This window comes from Homalodisca vitripennis, unplaced genomic scaffold, assembly GCF_021130785.1.
Source record: "Homalodisca vitripennis isolate AUS2020 unplaced genomic scaffold, UT_GWSS_2.1 ScUCBcl_1735;HRSCAF=5724, whole genome shotgun sequence".
In the NCBI taxonomy this organism is placed as follows: domain Eukaryota; kingdom Metazoa; phylum Arthropoda; class Insecta; order Hemiptera; family Cicadellidae; genus Homalodisca; species Homalodisca vitripennis.
The window spans coordinates 31,661-52,919 of record NW_025777874.1 but is presented as its reverse complement, the minus strand read 5'-3'; positions in this window follow the sequence as shown (position 1 = coordinate 52,919).

Sequence of the window (21,259 nt, the reverse complement as noted above, 5' to 3'; positions counted from 1 at the left end):
CTTTTGCAGAATTTTTCCGGGTTCTATCCACAGATAATTGCCGATAATAACGGCAACTCAAACGATAAAATAATGGAAATAAAAAGTCAGGAACAACCATTTGCCGAATATTTACAACGTACTAAAAAAAGTAGTATTATGCAACAAGATTTCAATTCCTGCAAAGGTTGAATCATGACAAGTATAACTATACAATTTGTCTTAATGTTGACCTAATTACATCTTTACGCTAATGAAAGAATAGTATAACCATAGAGTGATGAATAAGAGGGAAAATCCTCGAATGATAAAATTCAAGAAGGACTGAGGTGATTGAGATGTATCAGTCAGAGCATATAGTTTGTGAAATTACAGTCGCAGATTTTACACGATAATTTTGATAAGAAGGGCGAAAAATCTTCAGGCAGGAGTTATAATTGAATTTTTTAACGCTTAACACTCATATTGTGCTAAATTTATTATTCTCATTACGATGTGCCCTCGACATCAGAAACTAAAAGAGATTATAAAACAACATACGGTAACTGTCGAAGAAACTATAGAAAATAATAATGAAGCCAGAAAAAATGTTTAAATGAGTTAACTCAAAACTGTAGACAAAATTCTAGTAAAAGTTGTATTCCATCCCTATCTACAACTGGAGAGAAATTTACAGATATTCGCGATGAACTATCCGAAAAAGTTATCCTTAAAGCCAGGGTAAGTTCAATAAAGATTTGCCCAACATTGTAAACACTTTAATATATTTCTACCGTACTTACAACTTTCAACTGTATCGACAACTTGAGTTTGTTGTCAATAAATTAATAGTTGAAGAATTTAGGAAACCAAAACAAACGTGTCATGAAATAATCAGTGTTGGATTTGTGTATCAAGCTTCTTACGTACCGTACAGAGGTTTCAGCTGCAGCATATGAGATTGCTCTATATTCTGTTCCTATCTTTTACGCGTTTCTAGGAATGGCCTTCCTATTTCCCAGTTTATATTTCTATTAAATTATGATCTCTTCAATCTATTGTGAATATTTTATTCATAAATGGTAACCAATTCTTGAATTTTTTAATATTTTTATGCTGATTCTAATCATTTTCATAATTCGATCAAACAGTTTGCCTGTTGTGCGAGTATATTTTTTGGATATTAATGAAGCTACTATTGTTTTATTGGCAGTGCAGTGAATATAAGGGATATGATTCATTAAATTCAGCACCGTATTAAGGGGAGTTGAAGGTCGAAGGGTCAAAAAATAACAAAAGAATTTTTTTAGCTAAATTTGTTCTCTGTATCTTTCTGTACATTTTGATACCAAACATGGCCTATAAAAGTTGTTCTAAGCATTTTTTATTTAGTTTTATAAAATAGTCTGCATAGCCAATTTTCGACCAGTTCAGCTTTCACCAACTTCTATTGACGATAATTATTTCTGTATTTGTTTACACTTTGCATAGTACTTAAAGTGAAGAGTAAAGGTTGAAGAAAAATCAATGTTGGCAACACTTACTGCATATTATTTGTTGTCTATTGCTGTTTTTCTTGTCTGCTTAGACTAACCTAGTATTGTTTACTGTTGTTTTCTGGTTTGTCAGTGAGAAAGGTAAACAAAGTGTTGTTTGTGTTTATTATTTATAATAGTGAATTATTTTAGAGTTTAGTTGTAAATATGCCGAGAGTGCAAATAAAAAAACGTAAGTTTCACGGTAACAGGTTTACAAATGCTAATCCAAGGGAGGAAGCAGAGACTGAGGTTAGGCCTAGGCCTTCAGTCATCAGTTCTGCTGAAAAGAAAATTGCAGGCAAATTAGATACTTATGATAGCTTTGGTGCTTCAGATAGAAACTTATTAATTTTCATACAACATTTTGTGTTCAGTGTTTTCTAACTTTGTAGCTTGTAAGGAGTGTGGATCTGACGTTTTGATAAAAGATGATATAGAAAAGCGTAATTGGCTGGCAAGTAATTTACTTCTAAAGTGTACAAATGATGACTGCACATTTAGTCATGAATTTTACTCTTCTAATTTTATTGATAAAAATAATACTTTTGATATCAATCTAAGAATGTTTTATGGTTTGCGGTGCATTGGAAAGGGGCCAGAAGCTGAAAAACTTTTGTGTGGAATGTTGAACTTGCTTTCGCCTTGCACCTATGTAAGTAAATGTACGAATACTCTCAGAAACTCTCTAGCTACTGTTACTGATAGTTGTATGAAAAATGCCACATTAGAAGCAATAAATGAGAATATAGATGATAAAGATGAAAAAAAAAAAAAAAATAGTACAGACATTCCAATTGCTTTTGATGGAACGTTGGAAAAGAGAGGATTCGTATCCAAATATGCGTGTTGTACTGTTACGAGTGTTGATACCGGAAAAGTGTTGGATGTGGAAGTGTTGACAAAGTACTGCAGTGGATGTGAAAAAAACAAAAGGCAACGAAGGTAAAATAAAAAGTCATGAACCTAATTGTTTAAAAAATTATGAGGGGACAAGTGGCGGCATGGAGTGCGTGGCTGCTGTTGCAGTTTGTCGACGATCGATACCTACGCGTGGCGTACGATATGTACAATTTTTAGGTGACGGCGACTCTAAGGCTCATCTGGCTGTAGTGGAAGATAATCCTTATGGTGATGACACCCCTGTTGAGAAGCTTGAATGTATAGGGCATATTTCCAAGAGAATGGGCACAAGGCTGCGAAAATTAAAAGCAAGGCTTGGCGGTAAACCTCTGTCAGATGGTAAATCTATAAAAGGAGTAGGTAGACTTACAGATAAAGTTATTGATAAATTTCAGTCATATTATGGCAATGCAATTAGAGCTAATGTAAATAGTTTGGATAAAATGAAACGTTCTGTATGGTCCATATGTTTCCATTACATCTCTACGGATGAACACCTGAGCCATCAGCTATGTCCACCTGCACCGGAAACTTGGTGCAAGTACAATAAAGCTGTTTTGAAAAGAAAGACTTCAAGCATAAAAATACAGTTCCTGTTGCAGTAATGGAAGTTATAAAACCTATTTTTCAATCATTGGCTGATCCTAGTCTCCTTTAAAAATGCCTACATGGAAAAACCCAAAACGTTAACGAGTCCTTCAACAATATAGTCTGGAGTAGAATACCTAAGAATGTATTTGTTGAAAGAAAAACTTTAGAAATAGGGGTATTTGATGCAATCTTGACATTCACAGATGGAAACTTAGGTAGATTAAATGTTTTGAAAGAACTTGGGATTGTTAACTACGGTATAAACACTGTTGTGGCGCTGAAAAAAGCTGATGAGGTTCGACTTCAAAAGGCTCAACGGGCAGCACAGGATGCAACCGAAGAATCCAGAATTGCTAAAAGAAGAAAGAAACTTGAAGAAGAAGAAAGAGCATCCTCTCAATACTGCCCAGGTGGATTTTAAGGTAAAATATTCACAATAATAAGCTGATTTTTTACATTTATGTCGTTTTTCCCGAAAGTTGCATTTTTTTTGTTTCAAGGAACCATTATCTCAGGTACTAGTAGAGTTATTGCTTTTAGACATTTTTACTGGCTGTTTGTATATATGTAATGTACAAGATAAACTACAATGAATAAATTGTTCAACTAGAAAAAAAAAATATAATATTAAGCAAAATTGGTCTGTAGCTTCCAGGAGAAGTTTGATCTTGGGCCAGTTTTGAAGTCTCTGTGAAACTATAGCCCACGTCCATGCCCGAAGCCTCTGTGACATTGCAGTCCACGTCCATGTTTAAAGACTCTGTAACACTGCAGTCCACGTTTGAAGTCTCATTGACACTGTAGTCCACATCCATGCCTGAAGCCTCTGTAACACTGCAGTACACGTCCGTGTTTGAAGCCTCTGTAACACTACAGTACACGTCCTTGCCTCTCTTACACCTTAGCCTCTGTACTAGTGACACTGTAGCCCACGTCCATGCCCGAAGCTTCTGTAACACTGCAGTCTACGTCCGTGTTTGAAGGCTCTATTACACTGTAGCCCACGTCCTTGCCTGAAGCCTCTATAACTAGGCAATCCACGTCCATGTTTGAAGCCTCTGTAACTCTGCAATCCACGTCCATGTTTGAAGATTCTGTAACACTGCAGTCCACGTTTTAACCCTCTGTGACACTGCAGTCCACTTCCATGTTTGAAGCCTCTGTAACATTGCAGTCCACGTCCATGCTTGAAGCCTATGTGACACTGTAGCCCACGTCCATGTTTGAAGCCTCTGTAACTCTGCAATCCACGTCCATAGTTGAAGCCTCTGTAACACTGCAGTCCACGTTTTAAGCCTCTGTGACACTGTACTGTAGAGGACGGATACTTATAAGACCCAGGAGGGGGATTTAGTAGAGATTAAGGAATGGTTAGGTGGGAAGAGGCAGTTTAACGTCATACCTAGGACGTGAAAAGTTATTTTTTCTCCAGAAACCAAAGAAGACGTCTTTTGACCATCCTTTCGAGTACTTTGCAGAGACTGCTCTTAAGCGAAATTGGTCTATAGCTTCCAGGAGAAGTTTGATCTTGGCCCAGTTTTGAAACCTCTCTGACACTGTAGCCCACGTCCATGCCTAAAGCCTATGTAACACTGCAGTCCACTTCCTTGTTTGAAGCCTCTGTAACATTGCAGTCCACGTCCAAGTTTGAAGGCTCTATAACACTGCCACGTTTGAAGCCTCTGTAACACTGCAGTCCACGTCCGTTTTTGAAGGCTCTGTAACACTGTACCGTAGAGCACGGGTACTTATAAGACACTGGAGGGGGATTTAGTTGGAATTAAGGAATGGTTAGGTGGGAAGAGGCAGTTTAACGTCATACCCAGGACGTAAAAAGTTATTTTTTCCAGAAACCATTCTTTGTCACGTCTGTTGACCATCCTTTTGAGTACTTTGCAGAGACTGCTGGTAAGCGAAATTGGTCTATAGCTTCCTGGAGAAGTTTTATCTTGGCCCAGTTTTGAATCCTCTGTGACACTGTAGCCCACGTACGTGCCTGAAGCCACTGTAACACTGTAGTCCACGTCCATGCCTGAAGCCTATGTAACACTGCAGTCCACTTCCATGTTTGAAGCCTCTGTAACATTGCAGTCCACGTCCAAGTTTGAAGGCTCTATAACACTGTAGCCCACGTTTGAAGTGTCCTTAACACTGTAGTCCACGTCCAAGTTTGAAGCCTCTGTAACACTGTAGTCCACGTTTTAAGCCTCTGTGACACTGTAGCCCACGTCCATGCCTGTAAAATGTGTAAAGCTTGGTGAAATTACAGTTGTGAGACACAGGAAAAGGAATGTAGTGGATAGCTTTGAAAATGGCGTCCTTATTAGCTTCAATTTAGAACACTGATAGATATCAGAACAACGACAGGACAGAACAATGTAACAAATGTTATAACTATTACATTTGTGTCAGTAGACCTCCCGCGGATCTAGCCCCGCGCTCTGATTGGTCGAGAGGGGGTCACGTGATCCAAGATGGCGGCGCCCATGTATCACGTGATCAAAAAATAGTGGTGTGGGAGAAATTCCCTCATTTGCTGGAGAAATCCCTTCATGTGCGGGAGAAATTCCCTGCTCACACTCTTATCCTATGAAAATGTTCCAAATTCTGTCGAAATTATCGTGTTTTTCGGTAAAATCGGTGATTTGGGGTGTCAAAATCGTTGTTTTTTTTTTTCGGTAAAATCGGTGATTTGTTGGGTCCGGTGAGGGAGAAACGAGGGACGGAGGGAATTCCAATATGGCGGCGAGGGCGGGAAAAATTGGCGGGAACAGGGGAACCTAACCTCACTTTCTTGGTTTCCCGCGTATTCAATATGGCTGCGCCCATGATGAATTGGCGGGAACAGGGTAACCTAACCTCACTTTCTTAGATGGCTGCGCCCAGTTGGCGGGAACAGTAGAACATAACCTCAATTGTGAAATTGGCGGGAAACAGGGGAACATAACCTCAATTGTGAAATTGGCGGGAACAGGGGAACATAACCTCAATTGTGAAATTGGCGGGAAGGTAAACTAAACAAGAGAAATAAAGACGAATCGTACCTTATTGTGTGATGATTTAGAGCTGAGAATAGGGGTTCCAGGAGTTTAAAATAAAACATTTTTTGGGTAAAAACTAATTTATTATACTATTTCTAAACAACTATTCACATTGGCACTCTTCACTCCCGCCACACAGATAGCAATATGTGGTGGTGACGTCATCAGAGGAAGTCTGTAACATAAATAGACCTGAGTTAGCCAGCTATGAACAAGAAAATTCCGCGCTTCCCCACTGGCTGGAATAAGCGCGTCCTTGATTGGATGTAAATAGTATCTAAGCGCTCTGATTGGTGGAACCTGAGAGGCCGGCACTCCTTCCTCTCTCTCCCGTCAGATTCGTGCGGGAGGTCAGGGAGATAGGACGTGTGTCGCTCTGAGTTTTACACAATTATTTAAACAATTACGATCTTTTGATATTACTGGAGTAAAATAATTCAATCTAATACGTTAAAATATTTTTACTAATATTCATTTTAATTACCGTTAATACTATATTCTTGTAATTATTTTTCTTAATCTAAATAGAAATTATCGTTACTAGTAGCAGTTAAGCTTTTTAATCATTTAGTTGCTTTTCTAACGTAATATCGTTTCTATAATACCATATTGTAAACATGTCTTACGAAAATATTGAAGTAGATTCTGAACCTGTATATATGGATATGGAGTTGGATCCTGTAAAAACGCTAGGTAAAAACGAGACTTACATAAAAAAATATAGGGTATACGGTACTAAGACCACCTTTAAATTCAACCCCGTCCCTGAAAACATTAATGAAATCGATTGGCTAAGGACGGGATTTTCTAAAATTGTAAATGAAATGAAAGCAAATTGCACTGATTCGGACTACCTCGGATTTACACTTCATAGTCTAAATTTAAAAAGTAAAGATCCGGGCTACGTGGCATTTCGACCAGCTGATCAGGTCAAAGACGATGTCCTTTTTGAAATTTTCGGGGGAATAATTCAAAGTAACGCGGACTCTGTAAAGTCTACCGATACGTTCAAAGTCGAATGTACACGTGTCAATCTCCCTGTAGGCAGTGGTGGCCTCAGAAGACCTGGCTTGTACAATAATTTTCACGAAGAATGTAAAGCACGAACAGGTATTGTATCGATAGAAAATGTGGACAATCTGTGTCTGCCCCGAGCTATAGTGGTAGCAAAAGCCTACGCCAAAAAATATCCTCAGTTCAAAGCAATAAGGCAGGACAAGGGTAAGCGACAAACTCTTAGAGCCCAAAAACTGATGACTAAAGTCGGGGTCCAAATTTCTGAACAGGGAGCGGGGGTCCCCGAACTTTCAAAATTTCAAGATCACCTCAAAAAATATAATATTACAGTTTACAACTATAACAGTAAGGGTAGGGACGTGTATTTTAACGGTAATAATGAAAGTGCTTTGTACAAAATTAACCTACTGTATCATAACGGTCATTATAATGTGATCACATCCCTCACTGCAGCTTTTGCGTGCCATTTTTTCTGCGAAGCATGCCATGTCCCTTACGACCACAAAGCTGAACACAGATGTTCAAATGTCTGTCCTGCGTGCCAGACAGTCTCTCCGCCCTGTAAAGAGGAGCATGGAGGAATAGTTTGCCCAAATTGTAACATCACTCTAAAAAATCAAATATGTTTCGCGGCTCACCAGGGTGAACGGTGTAAATCTGTTAATAAATGCAAACAATGTCAAAGACTCGTATTTCTGAAACAGCGTAAATCGAAACATGTGTGCGGCGAAGTTTTTCTGTAAAATCTGTAATGAATTCAAGGCCCCAAACCACCAGTGCTACATGCGAGTCGACACAGGCAAGCCCAAAACAGAAGATTATCTATTCATCTTTTTCGATCTGGAAACAAGACAGGACGAGTACATTAATGATAAAAAAGTTCATAAAGTAAATCTATGTGTCTCACAACAATTCTGTTTCAAATGTATCGGTGGTGGAAATTGTGAAAAATTGTAGCACCCCGCACTAGAGTATTTAGACAAGATCCTGTAGTTAAATTCATGGAATATGTGATGGATGTTAGAAAAAATTTCAAAAACGTTTGTGTAATGGCTCACAACGGCCAGGGCTTTGATTTTCAGTTCATCTTAAAATACGTACTGGAACAGACAAAATTCAGTCCAGAGCTAATTATGCGTGGCACTAAAGTCATTCTCATGGAATTGGATAACGTGAGATTTATCGACTCACTGAACTATTTCCCCATGGCCCCTCTCAGCACTCAACAAAGCCTTTGATCTACCCCCAGAGAAGAAGAAGGGTTACTTCCCTCACTTGTTTAACACTCTGGCAAACCAAAACTATGTAGGCCCCATCCCGCCCCAAGGAATACTACTGCCCTGAATCGATGTTCGAAAAAAGTTATACAGATTTTGAAAATTGGCATAATGACCAGGTCAACAAAAACGTAGTGTTTGATTTCCAAAAAGAACTGATTGAGTATTGTATTTCAGATGTAGACATATTGGCGCAGGCGTGTATAAAATTCAGAGCAATGTTTCTCGAAGAATGTAACGTAGACCCGTTCATGGAAGCCGTCACCATAGCCAGCGCCTGTAACTTGGTGTTTAGACGTAAGTTCTTAAAACCCAATACTATTGGCCTGGTCCCTAACAATGGATACAGACTTGTTGACATGCAATCCCCCATCGCTTTTACAATGGCTGACTTGGGAGGAAGGATCAGCGTGGCATCCGAATCCAGCATGCAGGGCGGGAAAGAGAAGTCAAAATTGCCGGTATGAAAGTAGACGGTTTTGACGGTGAACGCGTGTATGAATTTCAGGGTTGTTATTTCCACGGGTGCCCTAAATGTTACAAGTACGAGAGGGAAGTGCCCTTACCCGACGATCCCTCAGACTCTTTGCATCTGAGGTACGAAAGGACCAAATCCAAAATAGCTAAACTCCAAAATTCCGGATACGAAGTTATCGAGATGTGGGAGTGTGAATTTAAGAAAATGAAAAAAGATCCTAGATTGGCATACCTAAATTCATTACCAATTCTAAACACGCTCCCACTTAATCCAAGAGACGCCTTCTTTGGTGGTAGAACAGGCAACGCAAGAACATACCACAAGTGTGCAGAGGGGGAGTCTATACAGTATGTGGACGTATGCTCTCTCTATCCTTTTGTTAATTAAATTTAAAATGTATGTAAAATCTCATCCTAAAATCTATGTGGGTGACAGAGAATGTAGGGGCGAGGCATGCAGGCTGAAGGTCTTCTTAAATGTAAAGTCCTGCCCCCGCTAAAGTTGTACCACCCGGTTCTCCCTACACGCATGAACGATAAATTAATGTTTGTTTTATGTAGGACGTGTGGGGAGGACATGTACTCGGGTGACTGTGCCCACACCACGGAAGAGAGAGCATTGACAGGGACATGGACGATGCAGGAAATTAGAAAAGCTGTAGAAAAAGGCTATACCATTTTAGAAATGTACGAATTATGGGAATACGAGGTAGTGACCTATGAGGATGGCGGACTCTTCACAGACTTTGTAAATAAATTTCTAAAAATTAAACAGGAGGCATCGGGCTACCCTTCCTGGTGTCTCACTGAGATCAGGACAAAGAAACGTACATTAAAAAATATTTTGAACATGAAGGTATCAGACTTGACCAAACAAAAATTGAAAAGAACGCGGGTCTTCGCTCCCTCGCGAAATTAATGCTAAAATTCGTTTTGGGGAAAATTCGGACAGAGAGAGAACCAGACAAAGACATCGATCGATAATACGATCACCCGACACATTTTTTCAAACTACTAACCAGCCCCGGGACACAAGTAAATACGGTTCAAGAAATTAACGAAGAGGTTCTCCTCGTAAATTGGCAAAACATAGAAGAGGTTAGCGAGTCCCTCAGAACCGTCAACGTCGTCTTGGCCGCTTTTACCACATCTCACGCGAGGTTAAAACTGTATGAACACTTGGAACAGCTACAATCTCAAGTCCTTTACTATGACACAGACAGTGTACTGTACATACATAAAAATGGCATGTATAAAGTTTCTACCGGTGACTACCTTGGGGAGATGACCGATGGGTTGGTCGACTACGGTCCCGGGTCATACATTGTAGAATTCGTTTTTGGGTGGTCCTAAAACCTATGCCTACTTAGTGTGGTCCACAAATAAAAATTCGTTAGTTGAAGTCTGTAAAATAAAAGGTCTCACTCTAAATTTAAAAACTAGTAAACGTCTAAATTTTGAAAAATTAAAAGAAATGGTGCTTAGTGAAACGGATCCAACTCTAGAAATAACAGAAAACCGTATTAGACGGACAAAAGACAAAAACATAGTTTTCCGTAGAAGAGACTAAAACTATTTAAAATTACTGGTCCTAAGCGTAAGCGGGAAGGAGAGTATGAGACACTACCGTATGGCTATATTAAAGTTTCTAACAATATTAGTATATTATAGTATACTTACAGTAGGTGTAAATACAGCCTCCTTCACTCTCTTCTTTAAACACGGGGCCAGAGACACCGACAAACAATAACCTTCGTAAGGTCAATGCTTTTCCCCGCTCATCCTCTTTAACTTCTCCCGCGATTGCTCGAGGTAGATGTGCTTCTCCTCCATCACTGACCGAGACTGAACGCTCTCCTCGCAACCGCGGTACCCCCACTACCACAACAGCGTCCCACTGACTTTCCTGTCGCTGTGCTTGCTACCGGCCCTCGCAGACCCAAAAAGCCTGAGTGTGTGTGTGTATGGGCTCTGAGGTCCCGGACAGAGAGTGGTTGCGATCCTTCAGGTGTGCCTAAACTCCATAATTCCTTGGATCATGTATGAATGTGTGTGGCAACGAGGCGGCTAAACCCCATAGATGTAGACTCTTGCCGTGAATGTGCCGAAGAGGTTTTTTTTTCGTGGCCTTGGGGTTTGAATGTGATCCTTCAGGTGGACTAAAACCCCCATAATTTCCTTGGGATCGAGTGTGAATGTGTGGGAGATAGCGATGGACCGGTTTCAGGCTTCAGCCATGACAAATTACAAATGTATTATAGTGTAGTGTTGAAAATTACTGTAAAATTGTAAATATTGCTGTAAACACCTATATTTTGTGCAAAGTGTGAGGTCTCAGGTTGGGGGAGTCGGTGGTGGTGGGAGAGTAACCGTGGAGAGCAGCAGTGGTGGTGGGAGGGAGAAGCACTTCATTCTCAATCAAGGCGTGGAACCCAAAGAGCCTCTATGGATCATATTGTCTGCGGCAAATTGCCCAACACCGTACTTGACTTCTTAAACGATATAACCAGATCCCCGAATCCATCCGTCGGGAAATTAAATCTAAACATCTTGAATACTGGCTTTGAATTTGGGTAGTCAGATACAAAGAAGTTTACGACTGGGACGCGGACCTACGCTACCAACCTTTGTCATATGTGTGCTCGAGAACCGTTCAGCTGTTTGGCAAAAGAAAAATCGTCGGACGACCGCGTATTACTTCACGGAAGATACATTTTACACAATGCGTAGTTTATGGGAGTGCACATCGTGTAACAATCGGCTCTTTTACTATAGGACCGGGCGTTGCATGTGCGATTATTCCATTGTCTAAGCAACAAGGATGGGACAGTATTTGGTCACCGGGCGACAACCAGTTTACTTCTGGACTGGCCCTAAAAATTCAAATACTGTTTAACCAGGGCATCGAGAGCATGCGAGTGCTTCGATCGTATTGGTGGGTGTTCCAAACCACAACCACTTAGACTAATATAAATACCGTGAATATTCCAAATTTTTTTCTTCGATTTTGAAAGATGGACGGCGAGCCTGGATAGCGAAAAAGGTACTGCACAAACCGGCTAGGAAAAACTATCCCAGACGCAGGGATTTACGCTGAAGGGATCAATGATCTATACCCAGGGCCTGACCTTAGTAGAGATGATCCCGTATTCAAGGGTGAACAAAGGTTACAAGTATATATTGACAATGATAAACTGCTTAGTAGTAAACTTGCGTTTGCCATTCCTTTAAAAAACAAGACCGGTGCAGAAGTCGCCGCATGCACTAGAACGCTATAACTGTCTAAACACAAGATGAAAAACTTCAGACTGATCAGGGTAAGGAGTGGTACAACACTCACGTCAAAAAGCTAATGGACAAATAATAAAATAAACCTTTACTCTACCCTACTCACATCCTGAAAAGCCTCTATTGTAGAGCGTTAAAAACAGAACGATTAAAAGAGAGAAAAATGATAGAAAATTCACGACACGTGGAAGTTACGAATGGTTCAGTATTCTATTCTGATATAGTCAAGGAGTACAATAATATAATGTCCACCAGAGAACAATCGGTATGAAACCAAAAGACGTTAAACAGAAACACGTATAAAACAAATCCTTGTCCGTTTAAACAAAACCACAAAAAGAAAACAAAAAATTAAAATTCACTAATTCAAGCTAAACGATACATGGAAAGGATTAAGATAGGCAAATACAAATGAGTTTTTTTTAAAAAAGGTTTATCTGCCTAAACTGGACAAAGTGAAGTATTTACAGTATATGCAATAAAACCTACAAAACCCGTAACGTACATTCTACAAGACCTTCTAAAGTGTTGAAGTAATTGAAAGGTGGGTTTTTTTATGAACAAGAACTCACATCAGGGTGTCCAAAACTGGTAATGTATATCTAGTGAGAAAGTGTTGAGGCGGAAAGGAGACACAAAGTACTTGTTAGATGGCAAGGGTTCGATAAAAACAGTGAACACATGGTGAGCAAGCATGACATCACCACACACTGAGTGTGGACTGCAACTGCAGTCGTGGGACCGGATGGCAGCTGCACCAGCCGCTGCGTGGGAGCGGATGCAGCTGTGCGCGTCCAAAAGTCCAGGAGGGCTACCAGTTCAGCTCTGTTACTTTTATATACTATGTCATAATAATGTGCAACTTAGTTATTAATCTTCGACAATGAGACCTGATTAGTCCAAATCTGTGGAAAATTACCAGTGAGAAACTTTGACGAGTTTGTAGGTGGGTGGTATGAATCGTACACAAATAAAAACGGTCCTCTGCTTACCTGACACGATTCGCGGGATTAAATTGTTGGACCGTCCAATTGCGGTAAAACGAAACGTTTGTTTAACCTATTGGTAGATCCTAACGGTTTGAGATTTGAAAATGTTTTACGTGTTTTTCAAAATCACTCTACCAACCAAAGTACCAGCTACTATCCCAAGATTATGCCGAAAGAGATCGGATACCACGCGTATGGATGACAATGCATCTGTCATACACCACAGAGTGAGGCTACAACAAGAATTCCAAGTAATGATATTCGACGACATAGCCTGTGAAAAACATAACAAGTATACGAATACTACTTCACCATGGGTAGACACAAGAATATTGAGACACATTCTACCTAGGTCAGACCTACAGCCATATACCCAAACAGCTCGTTAGAGACAATGCCAACTTTATCGTACTATTCCCAAACAAGACGAAACCAAACCTTCACCATGCAGTACAGTGACCACGTCAATACCGATTATAGACTTTGAAAAGTTTAAAACAAATGTGTGCCTCTGGCGTGGAAAGACAGACACGGCTTGCCTGGTCATATGCAAGGACTGTGACATTGAAGAAAGGGCAGGTATGTATCGTATCGGAAATCGATAGTTTCATTCAAGATCTATGATGGTAAGGATATACCACTACACAATGACCTCAAGAGGTTTCCTCAATCCAGAGATCCAACAAAGTCCATTCAAAACCTGTGCACCTGGTACTATGCCGATAAGAAAAAGTTTTGCGGTAATTACTGTAGCCGAGACGCGACCACATGGTTTTCCTCTTCAATTAGGGAGGTGCTGGAGACATAAGCGTGTAAGGGATGATACAGTGCTAGTCTACTTACCACACCGTAATCTTGTTAATGATTTCAGCAAGCGAACGGTTCTACAATCGCGATATATGGATAGAGTTTGTGAAAAGAATGTCAAAACAAAGGGTAACCGCTCGAACTCGTGGTGTACCACGAGGACATGCTAAATAGTACGGTAAGAAATCCACAGAACATGTTATCCAGAATTCAGACTCGTTTCCCGATCAGATTCGGTCAAATCGTAAAACCGTTGAGAAACGCTCATAGGGTAGTTGGTATAACTTTGGCGCAGACCTGTATAAGGATGCTCCAGTAACGGGTGGTATAAACATACCGCATGCAGCTCCGGCTGTATTCTCATAACAGAGAGAACAATACCAATCAGGAACCCTGTCAAGATCTACAATCGTGCTCTAGCTTTCAAAGTGCTACATTGACATTAGCTACAAAACGTAGGTTACGGCCCCGTCCCAGACGGTTTACCGCGAGGTCAAAAAGGAATAAAAGATTTTGCTGGGGTGTAAAACAATCTTTGATCAAAGTCTGTTTACGACAGAATTTCTCAAATTGGCTTTAACCGCCCGTACCAATGTTACTGCGATAAAAGTTCGGAATAACACTGCGTGACGGGACTTACTCAATTACAAATACCAAACAGTTTGAGGCTTTGGAGGAGTTTTACAGGAGCTAATCCAAGTGAATTCCTGGTTACTCAACTCTTACATGAACTCACATACACAGTAGGGTGAACAGACCTATAGAGCAATCTGAAACAATATATGGAAAAGCACGTGGAGAGTGACAAGAATAACTGTAGCTGAGATAACCCCAGTGGAGAGACGGATGGAAAAGGACCTTTTGTGTTCAGGGACCCTGATAGACCTGTCACAGATACCGAGAACAGTTTTACCTAAGAGGCTTAGTACCGTGGTGTCACTAAAGCAGGTCCGTAGCGCTTTCTAAGAAAGCAAAAAAAAACGAGCCCTCTTCTTTAGACAGGTGAACTGCCATAAAGTAGTTATAGTATTAAAGTACTAAAACCGAGTCACATTGTCAGTTTTAAACAATGGCTTCAAAGGAGAAGGACCTTACTCTCAGTATAACTCGTTTGATTAAAGCTATAAAGCAAAAAGTATATACAGTATCAGAGAGAAGGAACTCTGGCCACAGACGTATTTCTAGAAAAACAGTACAAACCTATCCTGGTCAGAGTTACGAAAAACAAACAGATCTGTAAAAACTGAACCGAAAACCGAACCAAAGCAAGAAGAAGAAGAGGAAAATGAAGATGAGGCAGCCGTACAGTTCACCGTCCCGGACGTTATGTCAACCCCCCAAAACACCTGCGTTCCTGCAAGGACGATGATGTGCTTGAAGCAGGAACCGTCGTCACCCAGAACGTCAGTGATATACTCAGCACGAAAGAAGGACACACTCTCAGCATCTGCATGGATACAGAACACGTTTCTCCTCATCCACTAACCATAAGGTACATGACAAGTATGATGAAGGTGATAATGTCAGGTAAAACTTAGTAAGATCGACACATACGATAAACGGACCAACGCTACGAAACAACAATACGCTAATGGTATGGAGATAAGAAGTTATCATTTTGGAGATGAACGGTAGCATACTCGTAGGTGAACGGTCCCTACAGACCTACACAGGGACTTTAGAATTGGCTTTTTAATCGTCTGCCATGATGACAAACGTTTACAACGTAAACGATATGAAGAGCTTACAAGGATAAATATTGACACTGTCGTCTGCTCACTAAGAGAATTTACAATTATAAAAATCACGTGAACCGTAACGCTTCAACGAAATACAAAGTCATTATTTCTTCAACTCTATCCCAAAGACCAGCGTAATCGGGAATAAGGATGTAGGAAGCAACGACCAGACCCCTATCTACTATGGATGGGAATCCACAAAACGAACTGTGAGTGACAGGACTCAGAACCGTCCCTCGTGTCCTCAGAGCAGAGACCGGTAAACGCATAAAAAACGGGGGACAATAGGAAACGAAATAATAAAACATTATCGAAGAGAACTCAAAAGAAATCCATAGGACTATAAATTAGGGTGATGGTAACAGCGAGAATTCAGAATGCATTGATGAGATGAACCCGTCAATACGTTTTGGGTCATATGCCCACAATCTCTGAAGAAGCAAGACATTCAGAGAGTTAACGAACATACTGTAAAACAAAAAGCCTAAGAAGACAAAGATGTAAAGAAGACTTGTACTCCTCAAATTGCAAAAATGCCAATCCTATCAGAATCAGAGGGCGGTGTTGGGGGTGCTGTGACTAGAGTGGTGGATAGGTTGTAGAGCAGACTATGCGCTTATTCCCAAGCAGAATGCAAATAAACAGGATGGTCATATATCGTTAGTGCTACAGTACGAATACAAGGTGTCATGAAAGAAGTTATAAAAGGCGGTCTATCAGTTCAACTATTTCAACTGGATCAATTAAGGGATACACACTCACCGTACCTCTCCAGCTCGCTTTCCTCCCCGTCCACGGCGTCCTTAGATGGTTAGATGAGAAAACACCATAATATTGAACTGGGATAAGAGTATTTTAATAAAGAGCAACTGGTGGGTACATGGAGGAGTCTTGCTTCAAAAAACACAAATCACATTGTCACAATGATTGTTGACAAGTTTGGTCATAGACCGTCCCGTGAAGGAAGTAAGAGAAGGTCCCCGCCTGGACCACAAACCCCGTAACCAAGGATTCAGGTCTCAACAGTTTCCGAAATACGAGCAACTACGATATCAAAGGGCAAAGCGGTTATGAAACGGTGGGCCGGACGCGCCCCAGGCACAACAGTCTTCGAGACTGCAATTATAAACCTGCAGACCTTGGAAAAAAAAATTGTGGATGACCAGGCGCAGTCTCGCGATTCCTCAAGAACTTGTGTCTTGACCGTTTCGCTTGTATCCAAAGAAAAAATGTGATGGAAACTCGTGCTAAAGGTAACAGAATTTAGCAACATAAAAGGTGAATGCACCTTTCTTTTTACCTCGTTCTTCTTCTCTGTTATCTTGAAACGCCCAGTTATATCTAATCTTGTTACTGCTTGGAAACCGATGCACTGGTGGACTCCCTTCGCGTGCTAGCGCCGTGCTTGCTAGGGTAGGGGTACCATAATATAAGGAACAACAAAACAGCAAATTATTACAGGTTTGACAACTGAAAACAGTTAAACAAAAACCAAAACACAAAAAATAAAAACCCGCGCCCGCCACACAAACAAACCCCCTGCAACCCCCATCTTTGGGGAGAGGTCCCCCCCCTCACCCTCCGTGCACCCCCGCTCCCTTTCTGCCCACTCCCACACTCTGCCCCCACGAGTGCCCCCTATCCCCCCCCCCCACCCCCACGCCCCACCGCCCCCATCTCGCCCTCGCCCCCCCCCCCCTCGTCCCATCCCCCCATCCCTCGCCCCTCCCCACCCGCTCACCCCCTCCCCAACCACCCACCCTCCACTCCGCCTATCCCCTCACCCACACTCCCCCCCCCCCGTCCTCCCCGTCGCCCTCCCTTCCCACCCCCCCCCCAGCTACCTCAGCCCCCCACTCCAACCTCCCCCATCGGCCCCCCGCCCCTCCGTCCCCCCCCACCCCCTCATCATCCCCTCCCATCACCCCGTCCGGCCACCCCCCCCCCCGATCTCCCCCTACCTCCCTGTGGGTAGATTATTTGACCCGCCTCAACCCCCCCCACCCACCCCTCCCCCCCTCTCTCGCCCCTCTCCCCCACCCCTGCACGTACCCCCCGCCATTCCCTACCACCTCCCCCACCCCTTCCGACTCCCCCCGCCGAACCCCCCCCCCCCACCAACCTCCTACCCCTTCCCCCCCCCCTCCCTCACAACCCATGAAAGCCAACACCCATGTAAGCTCCAGTCGCATGATTGGTGATGGAACCCGACCCTGGAGGGTTTATACCAGATGCCAGTGACGCTAAAAGAAACTTAAAACGAACACCTCTAAAAAAGAAGTAGCTGGATTGGTAAAAGTCCTTGTGGAATGTGATAACAGAAAAGAGACTACTCGGACAGAAGGCTGATCCTCTTCCTCCGCTCGGCGCCCCCACGTCCCCCTCCAACGGCCGCTCCGCTCGCCCACCACCCGCGCCCCTCCTCGACCCCGCCGCCCCGGTGCCCACTCTACTCCGACACGCGCCACCCCGACCCTCCCGCCCTACTCCCCTCGCTCCTCCGGCCCGGCCTCTGGCTGGGGGGCGAACGGTGTAAACCTACAAGACTTTCTTTTGGAACAGGAAACTTGAATGAAAAAAACGGCTGGCGATTAGGACAAGGGACAACCAGAATCGACCGCTAAAAAGAGCGGAGACATAGTTGAATGTAGCCAGAGTGGTCAAAAAGGACCACAACCGATGGCCGTTACACAAAAACTCTCCTCAGGTTACAAAATCCTAATTGCCTGCTAACTAAAAGTATATTGCGGACCGGAACAGTTATGCTTTAATAACAAAATAATTACAGAGTATTCTTAAATGTTGCCGGTGTGCAGTGGGCGGTAAAAAACCTAAAGAAGAGTACCTACCGAGCCGTCGTGCACTGTAAAATTAATGTGGAAAGGAAAAGAAACACCGGATTACGGATTAAGGATAAATGGGTTATTATGTGGGAAGCGTAAACGAATTAAGTCAAGTAGCTTCTCTCTTCTTTCCACTCGCTCCCGCTGTATGATCGGAGTTTGCTGTTTAATCAGATGATAGACCCGTTTATAAACAGAGTGAACAACTTTCCGATACTGCGAGACGGTGACACGTGAGAAGTTGATAGTAGGAATAAAAACAAAAAGAATGAAAATAAACTTGTGGGCCCGGAGAGGACCCTGTCGACATGATTCGACGCTGTGGCTGTTATAATTAATCTTGGGTGAGAGTGGTTGAGCGAAAGGTCTTTTTAAACGGAATGTACAAACTACTGCTTCCTGCGCCTCCCCCGGGAACGCGCATAGACGCTGATACACCTAACAAAAAACCAACCCAAAAAAAAAACATAAAAACAGGAAACAAAAACATCAACAGAACAAAAACCCAGAAAACCCTAAACGCGATAAAGGACGCTAATTCCACAAGTGGATTACCAACGAACGTTCAGACAATTGTCCGTACCCATACTTTAAAAAGAATCAAAGAACCCTCCAGTGAGCAGGTGTGAGATCGAAACCGTATGATTGTATTATTAATTTTAAATAATGTGAGCAGCTGACCATTTTTTTTACCGATGTCAAAATTTGTTGTTATGAAACTTTTAAACGAATGCACACTCTCCAGAGGCAACAATGTTGGGGTATGACCAGTTATGCGTGTGTTGCCCAGGAAGTCTCCTGAATGCGAATTAGAGAGGAGGTTCATCAGATCAATATAAATGGCCGTCTGTACTTTTATGAACAGACAGTCACGTTCTGGAGTACGAACGAGTTTTACAGGGATTGGTTACAAGATTCCCGAGGCGGATATTCTTTGTATCGTACTGCAGAAGATCACATGTGTTTAAGGAAGCGAAGAATTATCCCAGTATGGTGAACCTAGACGGCTGCAAAGGAACGAGACCCTGACTCAGGCCAACTCTATAATCGTAATTACGGTATATTTAAGAAGGAATAAAATGGGAGATAAGCCACAAAGTAAGTAAAGCGGAAACAGATGATTGAAACGAATAGAAAAGACCAGTACGATCAAGGCTTATGGAGGAAGAGGTTTCCTGGTTTCGAAGCGCTTTTGCAAAAAACGCCCGGATCGGTCGCTGGGCAAAAGTTGGTGTTCTTTTGAAACCGTGCAATTGAGACGCGCTACTAACCCTGTCCGAACCTCCATTTACCTTTGGTGGGTACCGAGATACTGTGGGTCCAGGTAACGAAATTAAGGGGTAGAGATTGGCAAGGGGTGTGAAAAGGGTATAAAATCCCGTTGGACGAAGTATTGTAAAAAATCCACGATTATAGCGTCACTCAAAGAGATTGGATGAATAAAAAGGGGTGAGAGCGTTGGTCACCCGCCCTATATGACTCTTGCACTCCCACACCAACCCACGCAACCACCCCTTACACGCCCACATACAGGGATAACCCGAACACCCGAAGAGAAAGCCGGACAAAGAATTAGTCCAAAAAAATGGGGCAGGAAGCCTGGGAATAGAAGTCAAAACGCCGGGGTGGCGGCCGACTGCAAGTAATTGGGTGAAAGAGCCCGCAGCCTTTAGCTTGTAACAGGAAGCCAAGAAGACCAAAACAGCCCTCCGGTGGAGGGAAGGAGGGGGAAAGGAGGCAAGCGAGGGAAGCCCAAACGTAAAGGTCAGGGTAGGATGATACCTCAAGCGCCGTATCCAAAGAGAGGCGGTGGGGTAAGAAAGAAGAGGAAGTGGATTTTGCAATTAAAAAAATAAAAACGTCGATAACCCAAAGTAAATAAACCGTTTAATCAAATATAGCGAGCTAGTACAACTAGCGCTCGAAACTACTTAATATTCCGAATTTTCCGGTGAGTTTATAATATGAGGAGACGCTCTATACCCCCAAATCGTCCCACGATCGGTATGAATCGGCCATAATTAAATCGCTCTGGATAACTCGGGGGCCGGCGTGAAGGTACAACATGTGGGTGTGTTTACAGGAAGTTAGGGAGTAACAGGGTATACTACTTTTGAGACAAGTTTTGGGGTAACCTAAGACCAACCATATAGAAAGCTTATATCATAACACTAGGACCAGATCGTTAACGAGTACGGTATAATTTACGAGAGAAAGACAGAGTGAGGGCTCAGTTAGTCTGCGGACACTGTGATTGTTTTAAAAGTTTTCTCAGCAGTAAATGTTTTTCACTTAGGCGAGGACCGGTCCCTGACTCCACAGGTGGTGTATCAATGCGAGGTATTTCCTCCTAATGGAACGTGAGGCGAGATGGGTGATTAACGAGGGCGTCGGGAAATTGGTCTAGTTGACCCTCTCACTCCACATACTATAACGATTCCCAAATATTGAAACGTGGAATAAACGATATATGTTTTATTACGGTGGACAATAAGATAAACAAGATCCAAGATAGCAGAGGGGTTCGTAACGAAAATTGAAAAGTATCGAAGAATACTCAATCAAATCCCATTTTAGCGCGCGGATGTCGTGACATTTAGTTGTCTGAAAGGAAAACCAATAATACGCTACAAATCTCCCCCCCGAAATCACTTGTAATAAAATCATACACTTTGACAGAAGAAAGAACAGACAATCGCTCTATATCACCCCTACTAGGGTTCATTAAAAAAAAACCACATTGAAGCCAGGCATTGTACACACATCCGATGTCCCCCATATAACATAATGAATG